General features: G+C 37.7%; 1 protein-coding gene across 5 annotated transcripts in view; it reads right to left on the bottom strand.

Moving 5' to 3' along the window:
- The window catches only part of R3HDM2 (R3H domain containing 2), a 154,547-nt gene that overhangs the window by 100,029 nt on the left and 32,866 nt on the right, over nucleotides 1-21,652 (bottom strand). For 2 of the 5 annotated variants that reach the window (XM_078076158.1, XM_078076159.1), the window contains one exon: nucleotides 14,215-14,277. The exons of 1 other annotated variant lie outside the window; for it this stretch is intronic. The gene's annotated coding sequence lies outside the window, so the exon portion shown is untranslated. Of the gene's footprint in view, nucleotides 1-14,214; nucleotides 14,283-21,652 lie in introns of all 5 variants that reach the window. 2 more of the 5 variants (XM_078076161.1, XM_078076162.1) reach the window with 1 other exon arrangement.

Consider the following 21,652-nt stretch of genomic DNA (forward strand, 5'->3'; position numbering starts at 1 on the left):
ACTAGGACATATTGTAATTAAAATGGCAAAAATACCAGGGTGCCTGGCTGGCTCAGTTGGTGGAGCATGCAACTCTTGATCTGAGGGTCATGAGTTTAAGCTCCACATTGGGTGTACAGCTTATTTAAAAATATACAATAAAAAGGCAAAATATAGTGATAAAGAAAAATATTAAAAGCAGTAAGACAAAAGAAGACAGTTACACATAAAGGAAACCCCATTAGCAGACAAACAAAAACAAAAGAAGTTCATCACCACTAAACCAGTCCTGTAAGCAATATTAAAAGGGACTCTTTGAGTTGAAAGGAAAGATCAAAAGTGACAGTATGAAGTTAGGAAACACAAAAGCAGTAAAAATGAATATCTCTCTAAAAAAATCAGTCAAGGAACTGACAAAATATAAGGATATAAAATATGACACCATATACCTACAACATGGGGAGAAGAGGAGTAAAGAATATATGCAAACTTAAAAAACCATCAATTTAATATAGACTGCTATATGCAGAAGATGTTATATATAAACATATTGTAACCACAAATCAAAAACCTCTCACAAATATGCAAAGAATAGAGAAAGAAATCCAAGTATATCACTAAAGAAAACCAGCAAGCCATGAAAGACAAGAATCAGAAAATCTTCAGAAACAACCACAAAACAAGTAATAAGATAACAATAAATACATTTCCATAAGTAATTACTTTGAATGTAAAAGGATTAAACACTTCAGTCAAAAGACACAGAGTGACAAAATGGATTTAAAAAAAAAAGCCATCTGTACGCTGCCTACAAGAGACTCATTTTTTTGTTTTTTGTTTTTGTTGTTGTTGTTGTTATTGCATGGCTTCAAGTCACAAAGGTTTATTTCTTTTCTCTTTTTAATTTTCAATTAGCCAACATATAGCACATCATTAGCTTTTGATGTGTTCAACGATTCATCAGTTGTGTGTAACACTGAGTGCTCATCACAACCACAAAGGTTTATTTCTTATTCAAGCCTCATGTCCAGTGCAATTTGGCATGGCGGTTCTGCTTATCTTGATCATTCTGGAACCAAGCCAGATAGATCCGCTACCACCTCAAATGTATCTGGCTATTGTGTAAGAAGGAAAGGAGAAAATAGGAAGGCATACATTGGTTGTTAAAGCTTCTGCCCCCAAATTTTCACATTTTATTAGCCAAATCAAGTCATGTGGTGTGACATTTTTTTTTTTAATGGACACAATATTTTGCAGATCCTCCAATCAAGAGACTCATTTTAGACCTAAAGACACCTGCAAAGATGGAGAAACTTTTATCATGCAGATGGATGTCAAAAGAAAGCCGGAGTAGCAATACTTATATCGGACAAAATGGACTTTAAAAACAAAGAATGTAACAAGAGACAAAGGACACTATAGGGGCGCCTGGATAGCTCAGTCGGTTGAGGATCTGATTCTTGATTTCGGCTCAGGTCATGATCTCAGGGTCTTGAGATCAAGCCCAGCATCAGGCTCCACTCAGCACGGAGAATGCTTTTGATTCTCTCTCTCCCTCTCCCTCTGCCCCACCCCCGCTCACGCTCTCTCTACATAAATAAATAAATAAAATCTTAAAAAGAAAAAGGACACTCTACAATAATAAAGGGAACAATCCAACAAGAACATGTAACAATTGTAAATATTTATGCATCCAATATGGAAGCACCCAAATACATAAAATAGTTAATAACAAACATAGAGGAACTAATTGATAATAATACAACAATAGTAGGGGACTTTAACACCCCATGTATATCAATGGACAGATCATCTAAACAGAAAATCAACAAGGAAACAATGGTTTTGAATGACACACTGGAGCACATGGATTTAAGAGATATATTCAGAACATTCCATCCTAGGGGCACCTGGCTGGCTCAGTCTGTAAAGCATGGGACTGTTGATCTTGGGGTTGTGAACCTGAGCCCCACACTGGGTGTAGAGGTTACTTATGGAAATTTTTAAAAACTAAAAAAAAAAAAGAAGAAGAACATTCCATCCTAAAACAGAATACACATTCTTTTCAAGTGCACATGCAACATTCTCCAGAATAGATCACATATTAGGTCACAAAAAGCTTCAACAAATTCAAAAAGATCAAAGTCATGCCATGCATTTTCTGACCACACTATGAAACTAGAAGTCAACCACAAGAAAAAATATGGAAATACCACAAATACATGGAGATTAAATAACATGCTACTAAACAATGAATGAGTCAACCAAGAAATAAAAGAAGAAATTTAAAAAAGTACATGGAAACAAATGAAAACAAAAACACAATGGTTCAAAAACCTTGGGATGCAGCAAAAGCAGTTCTAAAAGGGAAGTTTATAGCAATACAGGCCCACCTCAAAAAGTAAAATCTCAAACAACCTAAACTTACATCTAAAGGACCTAGAAGAACAACAAACAAAACCTAAACCAGTAGAAGGAAATAATAAAGATTAGAGCAGAAATAAATGACACAGAAACTAAAAAAAATAGAACAGATCAATGAAACCAGGAGCTGGTTCTTTGAAAAAAAAATCAATAAAATTGATAAACCACTAGCCAGACTTATCAAGAAAAAAAGAGAAAGGACCCAAATAAATAACATCACAAATGAGAGGAGAAATAACTACAAACACCACAGAAATACAAATAATTATAAGAGAAAATTATGAAAAACTATATGCCAATTGGAAAACCTATATTTCCAATTGGAAAACCTAGAAGAAATAGATAAATTCCTAGAAACATATAACCTACCAAAACTGAAACAAGAAGAAATAGAAAATTTGAACAGACCAATTACCAGCAAAGGAATTGAATCACTAATCAAAAAAACTCCCAACAAACAAAAGTCCAGGACCAGATAGCTTAACAGGCAAATTCTACCAAACATTTAAATTAATACCTATGCTTCTCAAACTATTCCAAAAAAATAGAAGAGGAAGGAAAACTTCCAAATTCATTCTATGAGGCCAGCATTCCCTAATACCAAAACCAGATAAAGACACCACAAAAAAAGAGAACTACAGGCCATTATCTCTGATGAACACAGATGCAAAAATCCTCAACAAAATACTAGCAAATCAAATCCAACAATACATTTAAAAAAATCATTCACCACGACCAAGTGGGATTTATTCCTGGGTTGCAAGTTGGTTCAATTTTCACAAATCAATCAACGCGATACATCACATCAGTAAGAGAAAGGATAAGAACCATACGATCACTTCGATAGACATGGAAAAGCATTTGACAAAGTAAAACAGCAATTCATGATAAAAACCCTCAACCAAGTAGGTTTGGAAGGAATGTACCCCAACATAACATAGACCATAAATAAAAAACCGACAGCTAAACATCATCCTCAAATGGGGAAAAACTGAGAGCCTTTTGCCTAAGATCGGGAACAAGACAAGGATGTCTACTCTCCCCACTTTTATTCAACGTAGTACTGGAAGTCCTAGCCACAGCAATCAGACAACAAAAATAAAGGCATCCAAATTGGTAAGGAAGAAGTAAAACTTTAGGGGCGCCTGGGTGGCTCAGTTGGTTAAGCGACTGCCTTGGGCTCAGGTCATGATCCTGGAGTCCCGGGATCGAGTCCCACATCGGGCTCCCTGCTCAGCAGGGAGTCTGCTTCTCCCTCTGACCCTCCCCCCTCTCATGCTCTATCTCATTCTCTCTCTCAAATAAATAAGTAAAATCTTAAAAAAAAAAAAAAAAAAAGAAGTAAAACTCACTATTTGCAGATGACATGATACTATATAGAGAAAACCTGAAAGACTCCACCAAAAAACTACTAGAACTGATAAATGAATTCAGTTAAGTCACAAGGTACAAAATCAATGTGCAGAAATCTGTTGCATTTCTACATACAAATAATGAAGCAGCAGAAAGAGAAATTAAGAAAATAATTCCATTTACAAATGCACCAAAAATAATAAGATATCTAGGAATAAACCTAACCCAAAAGGTGGAAGACCCGTACTCTGAAATCTATAAAACACTGATGAAAGAAATTCAACACAACACAAAGAAGCTCATGAATTGGAAGAACAAAGTTGTTAAAATGTATTATACTACCCAAAGCAATCTACACATTTAATCCCATTCCTTTCAAAATACCAACAGCATTTGGGGCACCTGACTGGCTCATTCGGTAGAGCGTGCAACTCTTGATCTTGGGGTTGTGAGTTTGCGCCCCATGTTGGGTGTAGAGATTACTCAAAAATAAAATCCTTAAAAAATAATAAAATAATAAAATAATAAAATAAAATAAAATAAAACATGGTAAATGTGATGTGCCTGTGGATAGACTAATCAAAGTGCCCAACAGGCAGTTACACTGTTCAGACTAGATATCTATACAGCCAAACTGTGATGTAAATTGAAACCTTGGATTTTGAAGGGAGAGTGCATAGTGAGAACAGTGACAGATTAGCAGCAGAGAAGGCTAGAGAGGTGAGCAGAGAGACCTCAGGACACACCAGTATTTAAAGAATAAAGAAGAGGAAGAGGAATCCCTATATAGAAAGGAAAAGGAAAGTTATAAAAATTAGAAATAAAATTGAAAAGTAAAAGAGCATATCACCACCTATAAGTTAAAAAGAGAAAAAGCTGTTTAGGGCTTTGAAGGAAAGCAAAAAACCATCCACTGTTAGTAACAGCAGGGGAAAATAGAATAAATAATGAAATCCAGCATTAATTCCAAAATCTCAATTTAGGCAAGTGTTTCAATCTCTTCTAATACTTTTTTCTTATCAGAGTTACTTGTAAGAGATAGAAAGATTTCAGATTCTTCTTCTTTGCTTTTTTTGTTCACCCCACCAGAGGAAATGCAAGCACATAAGAAAATGGCCAAAGGGATGGAAATCAAAAGGTCCTGGATGAAATATATAAAGGGGTTGACTGAAGTAGTGACTCAATGAACAAATACTCGCTGAGTAACCACTCTGTGCAAGGCATCAGGACAGGAACTGTTAAAATATCTGACTAGGGACACCTGGGTGGCTCAGTCAGTTAAGCGTCTGCCTTTGGCTCAGGTCATGATCCTGGGGTCCTGGGATCGAATTCCGCATCAGGCTCCTTGCTCAGCAGGAAGCCTGCTTCTCTCTCTGCCTATTCTGCCTGCTCTGCCTACCACTCCCCCTGCCTGTGCTCACTCTCTGACAAATAAATTTTTAAAAACTCTTAAAAAAAAAATAGCTGTCTAATGTAACAAACTATGCCCTTAGTTCATCAGTAGAAGTGATAGACTCGAAATAGAAATCTTTCCTGATAAGACTGGCACAAGCAGGAGCCACTCTATCCCAAAGGTGGCTCTAGCAGATTTCCAGAGCTCAAAGTCACCCAATTACTAATATGTGTCCTAATTCCACAAAATAACTCCAAAGAAATATTTTCTTCAAGTGTTTGATAACTATGTGGTCCTGTACAATACTCCATCTCTCTGATTTTTTACATAGATAACTACAGTTTTGAAATACAGAGATAAATCTTTAAGAAATCCTAGCATATATTTATCAAATCATCATAAATGCTGACGTAAGCTCCAAAACTAATTAACAAAAGTTAAAGAATTACCTAGCGAGATGCACTTAGGCTGGAAAGGCTGCTTTAACTGGTCAACTCTACCCTTTAAATATAGAAAAATGTGATTTTATAAATATAGCCATTCTTTTGAGAAAAGGACTATATGGATAAGAATAGAGAAAAGGCATATGAAAGCCAGAATCTAGCATTACATCCAGAGAACCCTGAACAAGAAAGGATATATTATCACACACAAGCTGTCACTAAAATCTTTTCACACCATCATCTTGTGCTATGGTAGCTAACCTATTTCTAGCTCTAAGCCTGTATCTGATTGATTTGCAAACTTCTGGAAGTAGCTGGGCTTCAACAGACACTGAACAACATCAGAAGTATTTTTTTGTCTGAGTTATATTTAGCCTCTATTCCCCCCTCCTTTTCTGTTTAAGAACTTGAGAAAGGAAGAATTATTGGATAGTAGTTACTAACAATGGGTGTTCCTAATGTTATAAAACTTTGGCTGTGGGGGTCCTGGGGGAGATTTCATTTTTGACTACCATGGAGTAACAGAGATCATATTTACCTTCCTGGCAGAAACAACTAAAAAAAAAAAAAAAAAAAAAAACGAAAAAATGGGTAAAACCATGATTTTTAAGACACTGGACATCAGGGAATAAACAACAGTGATTCCTGACAGATGGGAAACAAATAAGGTAAGCCTTATGATTACCCAAGGTCAATGCCTAGACACTGCTTCCAAGTAATGTCAAAAAAAAAAAAAAAAAAAGGTGGAGGGGAGCCCAGGAGAAACCTGGGCAGAGTCCAACATGCTCCCTGACTGGAGAACACAGGAGTGAAAGTCTGAGAAAGCAAAGGAGTCTAGAGTTCACAAAAGAGAGTATGCCACCGGGGAAAATATTTGTAAACCATGTATCTAACAAAGGAATTGTATCTAGAATATATAAGCAACTCTCAAAACTCAAAGAAACAATTAGGAAATGGGCAAAAGACATAAGCATACATGGGGTGCCTGGGTGGCTCAGTCGTTAAGCGTCTGCCTTCAGCTCAGGTCATGGTCCCAGGGTCCTGGGATCGAGCCCCGCATCGGGCTCCTCGCTCTGCGGGAAGCCTGCTTCTCCCTCTCCCACTCCCCCTGCTTGTGCTCCTGCTCTCGCTGTATCTATCTCTGTCAAATGAATAAATCAAATCTTAAAAAAAAAAAAAAAAAGACATAAGCATACATGTTCAAAATCATTAGCCATTAGGGAAATGCAAATTAAAAACAAACAGATGAAATATCTCTACATACCTATCATAATGGCTAAAATAAAAAATACTAGGGCGCCTAGGTGGTTCAGTCGTTAAGCGTTTGCCTTCAGCTCAGGTCGTGATCCCAGGGTCCTGGGATCGAGCCCCGCATTGGGCTCCCTGCTCAGCGGGAAGCCTGCTTCTCCCTCTCCCACTCCCCCTGCTTGTGTTCCCTCTCTCGCTGTGTCTCTCTCTGTCAAATAAAGAAATAAAATCTTTAAAAATAAATAAATAAATAAAGATGAAATATGTAATTACTCTTGGGCATTTATCCCACACAAAGAAAAACTTATGTTTACAGAAAAACCTGAACATGAATGTTCATAGCAGCTTTATTCATAATGGCCAAAAACTGGAACCAACATAGAAGTCCCTCAACAGGTGAATGCTTAAACAAACTTGGGACAACCATACCACAGACTACTACTCAGCAACAAAAGGATACAAACTATTGACACATGCAATAATTTGGATGGATCTCAAGGGAATTATGCGGAGTGGGAGAAAAAGTCATTCTCAATAGGTTATATATGGTATGATTCCATTTAATTAACATTTTGACATGACAATATTAAAGAGCTGAAGAACTGACTAGAAAAGCCAGTGTTATAGGTTCACGAATGGGGTGCAGGCAGCTGGATGTGGTTATAAAAGGGTAACAGGAAGAATTCTTATGGGAATGGAACTGTTCTATATCTTGACGGGGGTTGTGGATATACAAATTCACACAGTGAAATTCCACAGAACTCCCCTCAACACACATACCCATGCACTGAGAGCAGTGCATGTACAACTGTCAAATCTGAATAGACTCTATAGATTGTAACAATATAAATTTCCTGGTTTTTCATGGTACTATAGTTATACAAGCTGTCACAATTGGGAGAAATTGGGTGAAAGGCACATGGAATGGAATACTGCTGTAAATTTTTTTTCGCAATTTCCCATAAATTATACTTATTTCACAACGAAAAGTTTAAACAAATGACTGAGAAATGATAGATTATAAAATGAGTAAAGAGCAACATTTAAAAAGTTATTATAACTATATTCCATATGTGTAAAAATCTCAAGGAAAAAGCATGTTAGGTAGAAGAAGTAAAAAAAAAAATCTCTGAAATGGTAGAGATAAAAACACACTATGTACGACTGATAGCAGATTAAAAATTGCAAGAGAACAAATCAGGGCGAGTAAACAAGAAAACAGCAATAGAAGTCAACCAAAATAAAACACAGAAAGAAAAAAAAACATTAAAATAAAATGAACAAAGCATCCATGAACTGTGTGGGACAAATTCTAATTGCCTAATATATGTGTCAGTGGTATTTCCAAAGAAGAGACAGGGGAAAAAATATTTAATGAAATAGTAGCTTCCAAGTTTCCAAATTATAATAAAACTGTAAATACACAAATCCAAGAAGCTGAAAAAAAACAAACCAAGACACACCATTACCAAATTACCTAACACTAATATTACAGTAATACAGAGTAAATTTAAAAGCAACCAGGTGGAAGGATATATTACATATAGAGGACAAAGATGAAGACGATAACAGAATTCTCACTGGAAACTATTCAAGTCAGAAGACAATGGATTCACATCTTAAAAGACTGAAAGAAAAAAACTGTCAACCACAAATTCTATACTCACAGAAAATATCTTTCAAAAATGAAGGCAAAATACAGACTTTTTCTGTACAAAAGCTAAACATCATCACAAGTAGACCTGTGCAAGTCCTTCAGGCTGAATAAATATTGTCTGGATTTACACAAAGGAATAAAGAGCATCAGAAATGGTTACAATGTGGATAAATATAAAAATCTTTTTTTTACTCATTCAAATATTTTTAAAGTTATAAACTATTCAAAGCAATAATTTAAGATATACTGTAATTTATATATATATACAAGTATATACATGCATGTGTATATATGAGTGTGTATACATATGTATGTATATGTGTGTATAAAATAAATAAATCTGTCAAATACATAAAACCTTAAAAATATATATATATAAATTCAAACACACACACACATACACACACACAAGTAAATTGTATACCTGGAATAGGGCAATGGTCAGGAGGGAAGAAAAAGCAGTATACTATTGTAAAGTTCTTATACTATACATGAAGCAGTATAATATTACCATGAAATGGAATGTACGGCCCGTAATTGGAAAAATGGCAATCAACAGAAACTCACTTAGGAATCCCAGACACTGGGCTTTAAATCAGCCAATTTAAATAAGACCAAAAAAGGAAACTATGACTAAAGAATTAAAGGAAAAGTATAACAATGTTTCAGAAACAATATTAATAGAAAGATAGAAATTATAAAAAGGAACCAAATAGACGAGCCTGCGTGGCTCAGTCGTTAAGCGTCTGCCTTCGGCTCAGGTCATGATCCCAGGGTCCTGGGATCAAGCCCCCCATCTGGCTCCCTGCTCCACAGGAAGCCTGCTTCTCCCTCTCCCACTCCCCCTGCTTGTGTTCCCTCTCTGCTGTGTCTCTCTCTGTCAAATAAATAAATAAAATCTTTTAAAAAGGGGGGGGGAACCAAATAAAAATTTTGGAGTTGGAAAGTACAATAACAAAAATGAAAAACATAAGCAGAGAGGTTTGATACAAGATCTGAGCAGGCAGAAGAAAGAATCAACAAACTTGAAGCTAGGTCAATTAAGAATATCCAGTCTGCGGGCACCTGGGTGGTGCATTCTGTTGAGCATGGCTCTTGGTTTCGGCTCAGATCGTGGTCTCAGGGTCATGAGACTGACCCCCACGTGGGGCTCCGTCATCTGCATGGAATTGCTTGGGATTCTCTCGCCCTTTTTCCCTGCCCCCCTCCAAAATAAATAAATCTTTTTTTCCTAAAGACTTTATACACTTATTCATGAGATACAGAAAGAGAGAGACAGGCAGAGGCAGAGGGAGAAGCAGGCTCCCTGCAGAGCAAGGTGCCCATTGTGGGACTTAATCTCAGGACACTGGGATCACAACCTGAGCAGAAGGCAGACGCTTAACCGACTGCATTACCCAGGTGCCCCAAAATAAATAAACCTAAAAAAAAAGAAAAAAAAACCAATATCCAGTCTTCGGGCACCTGGCTGGCTCAGTCAGAAGAGCATGCAACTCTTGATCTTGGGGTGAGTTCCAGCCCCATGTTGGGTGTACAGATTACTTAAATAAATAAACAAAAACTTTAAAAACAACAAACAAAAAGAATATCCAGTCTGAGGAACAGAAGGAAAAAACATAGCTAGGGCAGTGAGGCAATAAAAAGAAAGAAAAGGCATTCAGTCTGGAAAAGAAGTAAAATTTTTCTATTTGCAGGGGGCAGCTGGGTGGCTCAGTCAGTTGGGTGGCCAACCCTTGATTTCAGCTCAGGTCATGATCTCAGGGTCCTGGGATCCAGCCCCAAGTTGGGCCCCTTGTTCAGCGGGGAATCCGCTTGAGGATTCTCTCTTCCGCTCCCTCTGCCCCTCCCCCCACTCGTGCACTCTCTCTCTCTAAAATAAGTCTTCAAAAACAAACAAAAAAAATTTTCTATTTGCAGATGACATGATCTTATATATAGAAAATCCTAAGGAATCCACTAAAAACTAATAAACAAGTTCAGCAAGGTTGCAAAATATAAGGTCAACATACAAAAATTGATTGTATTTCTATACACAAGTAATGAATACTCCAAATACGAAATTAAGGGGAAAAGTCCATTTACAGTAGTAACAAAAATAATAAAATACTTAGGTATAATTTTAACAAGGAAGTATAATAGAATAGGATTAAAAAAGTGTAAGGCTTATATATTAAAAATTATAAACAATCACTGATAGAAATTAAAGAACTTATTATTAAATAAGGGGGAAGATGTCCCATGTTCATGGACTGAAAGATTTAATATTGCTAAGGTGGTAACACTCTCAAAACTGATCTACAGATTCAGTGCAATCCCTATCAAAATCCTAGCTGGCTTTTTTTTTTTTTTTTTGAAGACATCGACAATCTGATCCTAAAATTCATATGGAAATGCAAGGGACCTAAAATAAACAACATAATCTTTTTTTTTTTTTTAACTAATCTCTACACGCAACATGGGGCTCAAACTCACAACTCTAAGATCAAGAGTCAGATGCTCTACCAAATGAGCTACCCAGGCACACCAAACAACATAATCTTGAAAAAAGAAAAACAAAATTGGAGGACTCACATTTCCTAATTTCAATTTACCACACAAAGTAACAGTAATCAGAACAGTGCTGTAGTGGAATAGAATTGAAAGGCCAGAAATAAATCTTTACATTTATGGTCAACTAATTTTTTTTTTTTTTAAGATTTTATTTATTCATTCGACAGAGAGAGACACAGCGAGAGAGGGAACACAAGCAGGGGGAGTGGGAGAGGGAGAAGCAGGCCTCCGGCTGAGCAGGGAGCCCGATGCGGGGCTCGATCCCAGGACCCTGGGATCACGACCTGAGCCGAAGGCAGACGCTTAACGACTGAGCCACCCAGGCGCCCCTATGGTCAACTAATTTTCAAACAAGGAGGCCAAGACAATCAAATAGGCCAAGGACAGTCTTTTCAACAAAAGGTCCTGGGACAAGTGTATAGCTAAATATAAAAGAATAAAGTTGGAACCATACCTCATATTACACACAAAAATTAACTCAAAATAGATCACAGACCTAAATGTAAAAGCTAAACCTATAAAATTCAACATGAAACACTAGAATAAATCTTCATGACCTTGGGTTAGACAAAACTTTCTTAGACATAACACTAAAAGCATAAGCAACAAAAGAAAAAATAGATCAGCAGACTTCATCAAATTTAAAACTTTTGTCTGGGGGCGCCTGGGTGGCTCAGTTGTTAAGCGTCTGCCTTCGGCTCTGGTCATGATCCCAGGGTCCTGGGATGGAGCCCCATATCGGGCTCCCTGCTCAGCGGGGAGTCTGCTTCTCCCTCTCCCACTCCCCCTGCTTTTGTTACCTCGCTTGCTGTGTCTCTCTCTGTCAAATAAATAAATAAAATCTTAAAAAATAAAATAAATAAAACTTTTGTCTGTAAACAATACCATCAAGAAGGTGAAAAGACAACTCACAGAATAGGAAAAAATATCTGTAAATCATGTATCAAATAAGGAACTTGTAACCATAATAAAGAATTCTTACAACTCAATAAAAAAAAAGATAAGTTATCTAAAAAAGGCAAAGGATTTAAATATATATTTCTTTAAAAAAAATATACAAATGGCCAATAAGTACACAAAAAGAAGCTCAATTCAACAGCATTAGTCATCAGGGAAGTGCAAATCAAAATCATAATGGTATTACTTGACACCCACTAGGATGGCTAGAATCAAAAGACAGACAATAAGTTTAGTAAGGATAGATAAATTGGGGCCCTCATACATTGCTAGTGGGAATGTAAAATTATGCAGCCACTATGGAAGCAGTTTGACAGTTCTTCAAAAAGTTCAACAGAGTTACCATATGATCCAGCAATTACACTTCTAGATATATACTCCAAAGAAATGAAAACATATACCCACACAAAAACTTATTAAAAAATGTTCATAGCAGCATTATTCATAGTACCCAAAAAGTGGAAACAACCCAAATGTCTAGCAACTGAGGAATGGATAAGCTAAATGTGATATATCTACACAATGGAATATTATTCAGCCATAAAAAGGAATAAAAGTACTGATACATGCTACAACTTGGATGAATCTTGAAAATATTACTCTAAATGAAAGAAGCCAGATACAAAAGGTTCATATATTGTCTGATTCTTTTTATAGGATATATCCAGAAGAGGCAAATCCACAGAGACAGAAAGCAAATTAGGGAATGGGAAGTGATTATTTAATGAGTATGGTATGGTTTACAAAATGATGAAAAAGTTTTGAAACTAGAGAGAACTAGTGGTTGCACAACATCATAAATACACTAAATACCACTGATCTATACACAAAAACTGGTTAATTATAAGTTATGTGAATTTCACCGTAATTTTTTAAAAAAGAAATTAACTTAGAGGGGGAAAAAAGTATATGCCCATACAAACAAAAAATAAATGTGGGAGTATATACTTTACAATTCCATTTATATAAAAATCTAGACAATGCAAACTATTCTATAGTGACAAAAGTTGATCAGTGGTTGCCTAGGATCACAAGTTGAGGGAAGTATTAAAAATGGGGATAAGGAAACTTGTGGAGGTGATATTTTCATTATCTTGACTGTGGTAATAGCTTCATGGGTGAATAACACATATGTCAAAACTTAACAAACTGTACACTTTTAATACGTACAGTTTACTGTATGTTAATTATAGCTCAAGATCTATTTTGAAAAAGATGGGGAAAGGGGAAATAGGGCAATGTATTCATGCTGGCAACTCAATAACTGATAAGGGAGTGATAAAAGCAGTTTTATTTTACCTTGATGAGTGTACAAACAACACCTGGCAAAATTGTACATGGAGAACCACTCACAGCAGCATATAAATTTGAATTTCTGTATATTTACAAATACTTCTATTAACCAACATTATACTTTCAGAGATCCTGAATCTTCATTTTTGACTGATTTTCGGGTAGTGCTAAAAACCCTCTCAGTTCTGGCAAGTACTACCATTAGTATGATCTGTAAATAAACATTTAGACATACCAAGAAAGCTCCTACAAGAAGCCCTAATAAGGTTCCTTAAAGCTAAAATATCTGTGAACAGTATTTCAAATGTGATGAAAACAACACAAAAGAGTCCTATCATCCATACTAATAATCTTTTAAGAATTCCCCCATTAATATCTATTAACCTTTTGTAAGATAAAGTAAATACCTATTTTGTAAGGTAAATATCTATTTACCTTTCGTAGATATTCACTCAAATAAATTTAAACTATTTCAAACTTAGAAAAGCTTTAAAGTTAAAACTCTAAATTGGATTTTTCTTTACCAAAAAGTATGTCCGTTGTTTCAAAGACAAACAAAAAGTATGATGTATTCACTAGTGGGAAAAGTTATGGAAATGAGGGTGAAGTTCAGTCAAAACCACTTTACATTCATGTATTTATGACAGGTGAGGAATGACATCATCTAATGACATCATCTAATGACATCAGCTACCATCATCTCTCACTTCGACTACAGCAGTAGTCTTTTTTATTTCTTAATTCAGGTGAACTCAGTCTTAATATACTTTAGTCTCAGTTTCTTCATCTATTAAATGGGTACAATAACACTTCCAACCTCACAAGGTTGCGTGACAATTAAATGAGAATACAGGTATAGCACTTAAGTTTGTTGCCTAGCACACGGAAAGTGCTCCATAAATGTTACCTATTATTACCTGAATAAATGTTCAGCCTCCATGAGTCCAGTGCTGGAATGGCATCTCATATAAGAAACAAGTCTAACCTCAAAAAAAAAAAAAAAAAAAAAAGTTAAAAGCAATTTAAATCTTAATATATTGAGACTCCCAAAGAAAATTAAAATATCCATTTCAAAATCCACAGCAGCTTCTTTTTTTGTTTTTTTAGATTTTATTTATTTATTTGAGAGACAGAGAGAGTGCACACATGAGCAGGGGAGTGGGAGAGGGAGAAGCAGACTCCCTACTGAGCAGGGAGCCCAACTTGGGGCTCAGTCCCAGGACCCGGAGATCATGACCTGAGCCGAACACAGACGCTTAACCTACTGAGCCACCCAGGCGCCCCTCCACAGCAGCTTCTGAATATCTTCTTTCCCAATTCCTTTTGCTCACAATGTTTCTCATAACCCTACACCTGCCCTGAACCCTCTATATCCATTCCTACTTTTTTTTTAATCCATTGCTTTAATGCACAGTTTTATTTTTTTATTATTTTTTTAAGTAAACTCTACGCCCAACATGGGGCCTTGAACTCACGACCACAAGATCAAGAGTTGCATGCTATGGGGCGCCTGGGTGGTTCGACCAGACTCTTGGTTTGAGCAACCGACTTGGTTTCCACTCAGGTCATGGTTTCGGGGTCCTGGGATCAAGCCCTGCCATCAGGCTCCAGGCTGGGTGAGGAGTCTGCTTGAGATTCTCTGCCTCTCCCTGTCCCTCTGTCCCTCCCCCAGCTAGCACTCACTCTCTCTCTCTCTCTAAAATAAATAAATAAAATCTTAAAAAAAAAAAAGAGTCGCATGCTCTACCAACTGAGCCACCCAAGGGCCCCTACCTATTCCTATTTTCAATTCACAATACAACACTCTGCTCACTTGGCTCTTTCTCCTCTAATGATCCACTCTTCTTATAAGCAGTTCTTGGTCCACTTTCTAATATAAGTTAATCATCCAGTCTTACTGCTTGAAATTCTTCAGCTGTTTTCTACCCATTATCCTCTTATACAAGACAATTCTAGAAACTGAGCTATCAGATAGGGAATCTCTCTCAGTAGATGAGAAGAATATAAAGAAGCCAGAGACAGAATTTTCTTCTGTGAGTAGAAACAAATACTACAAGCACATAATTTAGTATCTCCCCTCTCTGACTACAATATTTGTTATTATTATTATTATTATTGCCATTGCTATTACAGGACTCTGAGAGCTGGCTGCTGCTTAATCCACAGTAGAAACTCTGAGTGCTGAATGCCACCACTAGAACCCTTAATATGCCAAGCCAGTCTGTGTTCTTGGAACCCTCAAAATACCTAAGCCCCGCTGTGTCCTATGCTGAAGTGAAGAGCATCCCTAACTCTTCAGTTTTACAACTCTATACCATGAGTATCACATTGCTAAAGTCTGCCTTTCCGATACTGTACTAAGATTTCTATGAAAAAACTCTTCTGGTTTCTTTATAGCCCCTGTACCTTCGGGTTTTGGCATTAGAGATGTGTGGGAGTTTGGTAAGGGTTGGGAGGCATGGCCAGGATATCGCCCTTCCCCTTTTCACCACCAACCTTGGTCCTGAAACACTGTCTGCCTGGTGATTTTGTCCCCCCAGGAAATGCCTTATTCTCCCCTATGCAAAGAAATTACTAGTTGCCTTTCCCCACAGGCCCTCAAGCCGTGCCCAGATGTGCCTGATTTTTAAGTGGGCATAGTGAGTTCATGCTGAGAGCCTTGCCATACCAAGAGTTAGTTCTCTATCCAACTCTGACTTAGAGAATCAAGAGCAACATAATTCAAAACACACACTAGGACTTACTAATGTTATGGTTTTCTTGCCCTATTTGTAATTTTATCAAATTAAAAATGGAATACTTTCAGAAAGAAGTTCAATTCCTTTCTGCCGTCCATCCTCCATAACCCCCATGTAGTTTGCTAATAAAATGCTATAGCCTCATAACTAATTTCTCTACTTCCTCTCTGGGCACTCTGCTATCTGTTCTCCCCAGAGAAGCATGAGTGATCTTTTAAAACTGTAAATCAGATCATTTAGCTTTCTTGATCAACCAGCTTCTTTCTACCAATGGTTTTCCATCATCCTAGGTGAGGTCTACAGAGCCCTACAAAATCTGGCCCCTGCCTATTCTTGAACATACCAAACCACATACTCCCCATGAGGCCTTTGTTAGTTCCTCCTGCCCAGAACACTCTTCTCCCATCAGGAAACGCTGGTTCTGCCTCCCTTTTAGTTCACACACCACTATAAAAAGGTCTTCCTGACCATCCCATCTGACTATACCCTCTCCCTTACTCTCAGTCACATCACCACATCTATTTTCTTCATACTATTCACCACAATCTGTAATTATTTATTTGCAAATTGTCTATCTTTTCAAATGAAATCTTGTATGTCTTGTTCTTATCTGTACCTCCAATGTGGAACAGTGCCTGACACAGAAGCACTGTAACAGTTTTCTGTCTGATTAATTTACAAAGCTAAGTACTACCTCTGAGATAAACTTCAGTTTTTAAAAAATTTTTTAAACTTATTTGTACAGCCAGGGTGCCTGGGTGGCTCAGTCATTTAAGGGTCTGCCTTCAGTGCAGGTCATGATCCTGGGGTTCTGGGATCGAGTCCCACATCGGGCTCCCGGCTCAGCAGGGGGAAGTCCGCTTCTCCCTCTGACCTTCCCCCGTGCTCATGATCTCTCTCTCACTTTCTCTCTCTCACTCAAATAAATTTTTTAAAAAATAAAAATAAAAAAACAAACTTATTGTCAATAGGATGGCCAAGCCGTCAAAACCCTGTGTTCTTGTCTTCATTCTAACAAACTGCCTCGTATTCTCAGCTCCCTTGCTTTCTCTGAAGACAAAATTTGCACTCAGAAAATAAGATGGCAATCTTATCTGGCAACACTGTTCTCTGGGGTCTGTGAGACCCAAACCCAAGGTTCTCAGGCAGCAGCAACTGACAAAGATCTGGTTACCAGCACTGTACTAAGGAGAGCCTCACAACCCAGAACAACCAGGTTAAACTGATACAAGGTGCAAACGCCTTCAAGAGAACACAGTTGATAAAGAGTTCTGTGAAGTACTCCAAACGCCTTGAAGATAACCTCACAAGAGTAGGAAGATTCAGTTTAGCCATCTGACTGGTGGTGTGTTCTAAAAGCCTTAATAATGATCCTGTCACTAGGAAAACAGACACTGTGCCCTCGCCTTCTAATCAGCTGCATTTAGCAGCCAACATCCATCTTTTGCAATAAAATGCCACCTCTAAAGTTCCTATTCCCATCAAATTATCACAGGTTTGGGCAACAGATAAATCAGAAACTACAGTTAACAAATCTACTTGTCTGGGACCCAAGACAATTAATTAAACCTACTTGGAAAAGCAGAATAAATAGCCTCCAGTCACATGGAGACAAGTTTTAAAGATCCTAACAACTGTAACACTTGGACACACCAAAATGGCTGTAACCTGCAAACCAGCCACATGTCACTTCCAATAGTACTCTCACATTGAAAGTGACCTTCCCCCTCCAAAATAAATAATGTTTAAAGTCAGGTGAATCTTGAACAATGACTGACTTTTCTCTAAAATAAGGGCTATGACAGCTACCTTAATGAGAGGCCCAATAAATTCAGGGCAAGGGGCTCATTGTGCTGACACTGTCACCTCATCTAGGACTTCAGCTGATTCATCCCGATGGGCTGACAGGTCGCTGACATCTGCACCTTGCCAAGGTTCTTGTTTATTTCACATATAAAAACACTGTCTCCTCAAGACAACTGCAGCCCAGACCTGTTCTCCTGCTGTACAGCCTTTCCTTTCACTGAGACCTCGGGAAAAAAAGCTGGCATTTCAGGCTCATATTAGTAACTCTAGATGGCTAACAAGGCATGGAAGAGATGGGAAGAGAGCTCATAAAAGGACCAGTGTTAACATTCAGGTCTTACCAATTTTTAAAAAAAGGATAAAAAGAAAAAGATCAGAATCACCTGGGGAAGAAACTAATCTCTTCATCATTAAGAGATGCTTGGTATTATTATGGTGATTTGGAAAACAGTCACAAAGTCAGGACCTGAAAATGTCTGGTCCTTGGCCACACCAAGTAATCACAGACAACATCCTTTAAGTAAGCTCTGTTTTAACATAAACTTCAAGAAGAAAGACAAGGCAATAATAATTTTAAAAAAACCCCACAAACTATCCAATTCATTTAAAAGGAGCAATGGAAGGAAGGGAGTAAGAGAGAGAAAAGGAGAAAGAAAGAAAGGAACAAGGAAGAACAATGAATGCCCAATGTTGTAGATCAAACATGGCCACAAATTATTTACAGCAATTCCCATCAAAAAGTGGAGCTCATTTCCTTACCCTTTGAATCTGAGCTGGCCTTGTGACTTGTTTTGTCCGACAGACTGTGGCAAAAATGACACTGTGCAATTTCTGAGCCCAGGCCTTAAGAAACCTTGTAACTTTCACTCTCACTCTCTTGGGACCTAGTCACCATGCAAGGTAGCCAAGAAAGACTGCAGGAGAGGCCACGGTACCCTGGATGACAGCTCCAGCCTAATGATGGACAACACTGGAGTGAGGCTATCCAGGTACAACCAGCCCCTGGCTAACCTGCCAACTGACCACAAACACATGAGTAAGCCCAGAAAATTCCATGTGCAATAGAGGCAAGCCAGATGGGCCCTGCCCAAATTGCCAGCCCACTTAATCATAAGCAAATAAACACTTGGGGTTTTTTGGTTTTGTTTTTTTTTTAAGATTTTATTTATTTGACAGAGAGAGAGCGAGAGCACAAGCAGGGGGAGAGGCAGGCAGAGGGAGAGGGAGAAGCAGACTCCCCGCTGAGCAGGGATCCCTATGTGGGGCTCGATCCCAGGGCCCTGGGATCACGACCTGAGCCAAAGGCAGACGCTTAACCGACAGAGCCACCCAGGCACCCTAATAAATAGCTGTTTTAAGCCACTAAGATTTGGAGTGGTTTGGTTGACAACAATAGGTAACAGAAATACCCGCAATCAGCTGAGACTAATTCAAAACATCAATAGTGACACACTCAAAAGCAGCATGTGCATTCCCATCATGTAAGGAAACTAGAATCTCTAAATAATATATAGAACCACTCTTCATAGATAAGACATATATCCCAGAATCCCAGCAAAACACTCATTAATAAATTTGTTCCGGCATCTATCCCACATGTAAACACCTGCAGAAGATATGTGCAAATATATGTATCCCACAAAGGACTCATATATAAGATATACAAAAAAATTCTACAAATCAGTAAGAAAAAGACAAACAGCCCAATTTTTTAAATGGACAAGAACTGAAAGCACTGGGGCGCCTGGGTGGCTCAATCGGTTGAGTGTCTGCTTTCCGCTTAGGTCGTGATCCTGGAGTCTGGGGATCAAGTCTTGCAACGGGCTCCCTGCTCAGCGGGGAGCCTGCTTCTCCCTCTCTCTCTGCTCCTCCCCCCACCATGCTTGTTCTCTCCCCACCCCACTCTCTTAAATAAAAATAAACAAAATCTTAAAAAAAAAAAGTTGAAAGCACTTCACAAAAGAGGATCCTTGAAAGACCAATATGCACATAAAGACACTCCACATCAGTGGTCATCAGGGAAATGCAAATTAAAGCCACAAAAAGACATCACTACATCCCCAACAGCTACAATTAAAAGGACTGACAGTACTAAGTATGGTCGAAGACACAGCACAACCAGAACTCTCATACATTGCTGGCAAGAGAATAAATTAATATAACCACTTCGGAAAACTGGTAGTACTTATACTTCTATCCCATGAACTAGCAATTCCATTCCTGGGCATATAACCAGAGTGCTTACATCTATGAAAAGACATGTACAAAGTGTTCACAGCAGTATTATTCCTAACAGTCCCAAACTATAAACAACTCAATGGAAAACGTATGGTACAATCAGAAAATGAACATTACCTACCAATGATAAAGAACAAACCATTGCTATATGCAACTACATTCATGAATCTCAAAGACAATGTTGAGCAAAAAAGACACAGTAGTATATACTGTATGATTCTATTAACATGAAATTCAAAAACAGATTAAAACTAATCTATGGTAATAGAAGTCAGATTAGTGATTCTGCGGATACAAGAGTATTTGAGGGGATAGCTTATAACTGACATGATGATGGATGCAGCTGGTTGTGCACCTGATCATCCAGCCAACCAACAGACGCTGCTAGGCTTAGTTCTGCTTTAGGAAGGACACATTCTAACCCCTGCACTGGTTTGTACAGCCTGGCCTTTTGTGGCTCCATGACCAAGTCAGTGCCTTAGTTTAAAACCTCATCATTTTCCACTGGCCTCCTTAACGCAAAACATACTATGATAAGGGTAATCTTTAAAAAATACAAATATAATGGCATAATCCACCCACACCCCTACCATACACACACTCCCCTTCTTAAAATCCTTCAAAGACTCTCCATTTCTTATAGGATAAATTCAGCACTCTTTAGCAGGATACTTAAGTTCCTTTATGATCTGGCCCCTGACTACCTTTTTTCTTTCTCTCCATATATCCTGAGTTCCATAACAAAGTATTTGTAGTTGACCTAGAAAGCTATGCTTTTTTCTCACCTCAGTATCTCTAGCTAAGTAATGCATGTTCTACCTAGAACAGCAGTTCTCGAAGTACGGTCCCAGGAGGTCTAAGAGGTCCAGTATTTTCACAACAACAAGATCTTATTTATTATGATAACACTAAGATGTTATCTGCCTTTTTCACCATGGTGAAATGGTAGGTATAACTGCCACTCTTAGCATAAATCAAGGCAGGGGTATCAAACTGTACTAGTACTAGTACTATCATATTCTTCACCACTCCACACCTGTAGCTTAAAAAAGAAAAATTTTACTTGTAAATGTCCTTGATAAAGCAGTAAAAATTAATAATTTTATTAAATTCCACTCTTGAGTACATGTCTTTTTAATAATTGGAATGGCAAAATGGGAAGTATAAACCAGTTCTGCAGCATATCAAAGTACAATAATTGTCTCAAGGAAAAGCAACTGAGCTGCAAGCTAAACTAGCTACTTTTTTCATGGGATACTATTATTTCCTGAGTAAGCAAATAACAGGCAAACTATGGTTATGTGGCAATGTTCTGCACAAAAATGAACAAAGTGAGCCTGTTCCTTCAAAGAAAATAAGTGATAGTATTTGTTGTCAGTGATAAAATTCAAGCTTTTCAGCTAAAATCAAAATTTTGAAAAAGTGTATCTTCTCTGAGCTTGAAAACTTCTTAAGACTTTTCTGATGAAATGACAGTGATATTCATGAGTGTGTTTTTTTTTACTTGTATAATGAACTGTGTCAAACATCTGGAAGATCTGCATAACTCGGTGACCAGTATTTTCCAACTGAC

Source organism: Halichoerus grypus, chromosome 6 (genome assembly GCF_964656455.1).
Source record: "Halichoerus grypus chromosome 6, mHalGry1.hap1.1, whole genome shotgun sequence".
NCBI classification, from domain to species: domain Eukaryota; kingdom Metazoa; phylum Chordata; class Mammalia; order Carnivora; family Phocidae; genus Halichoerus; species Halichoerus grypus.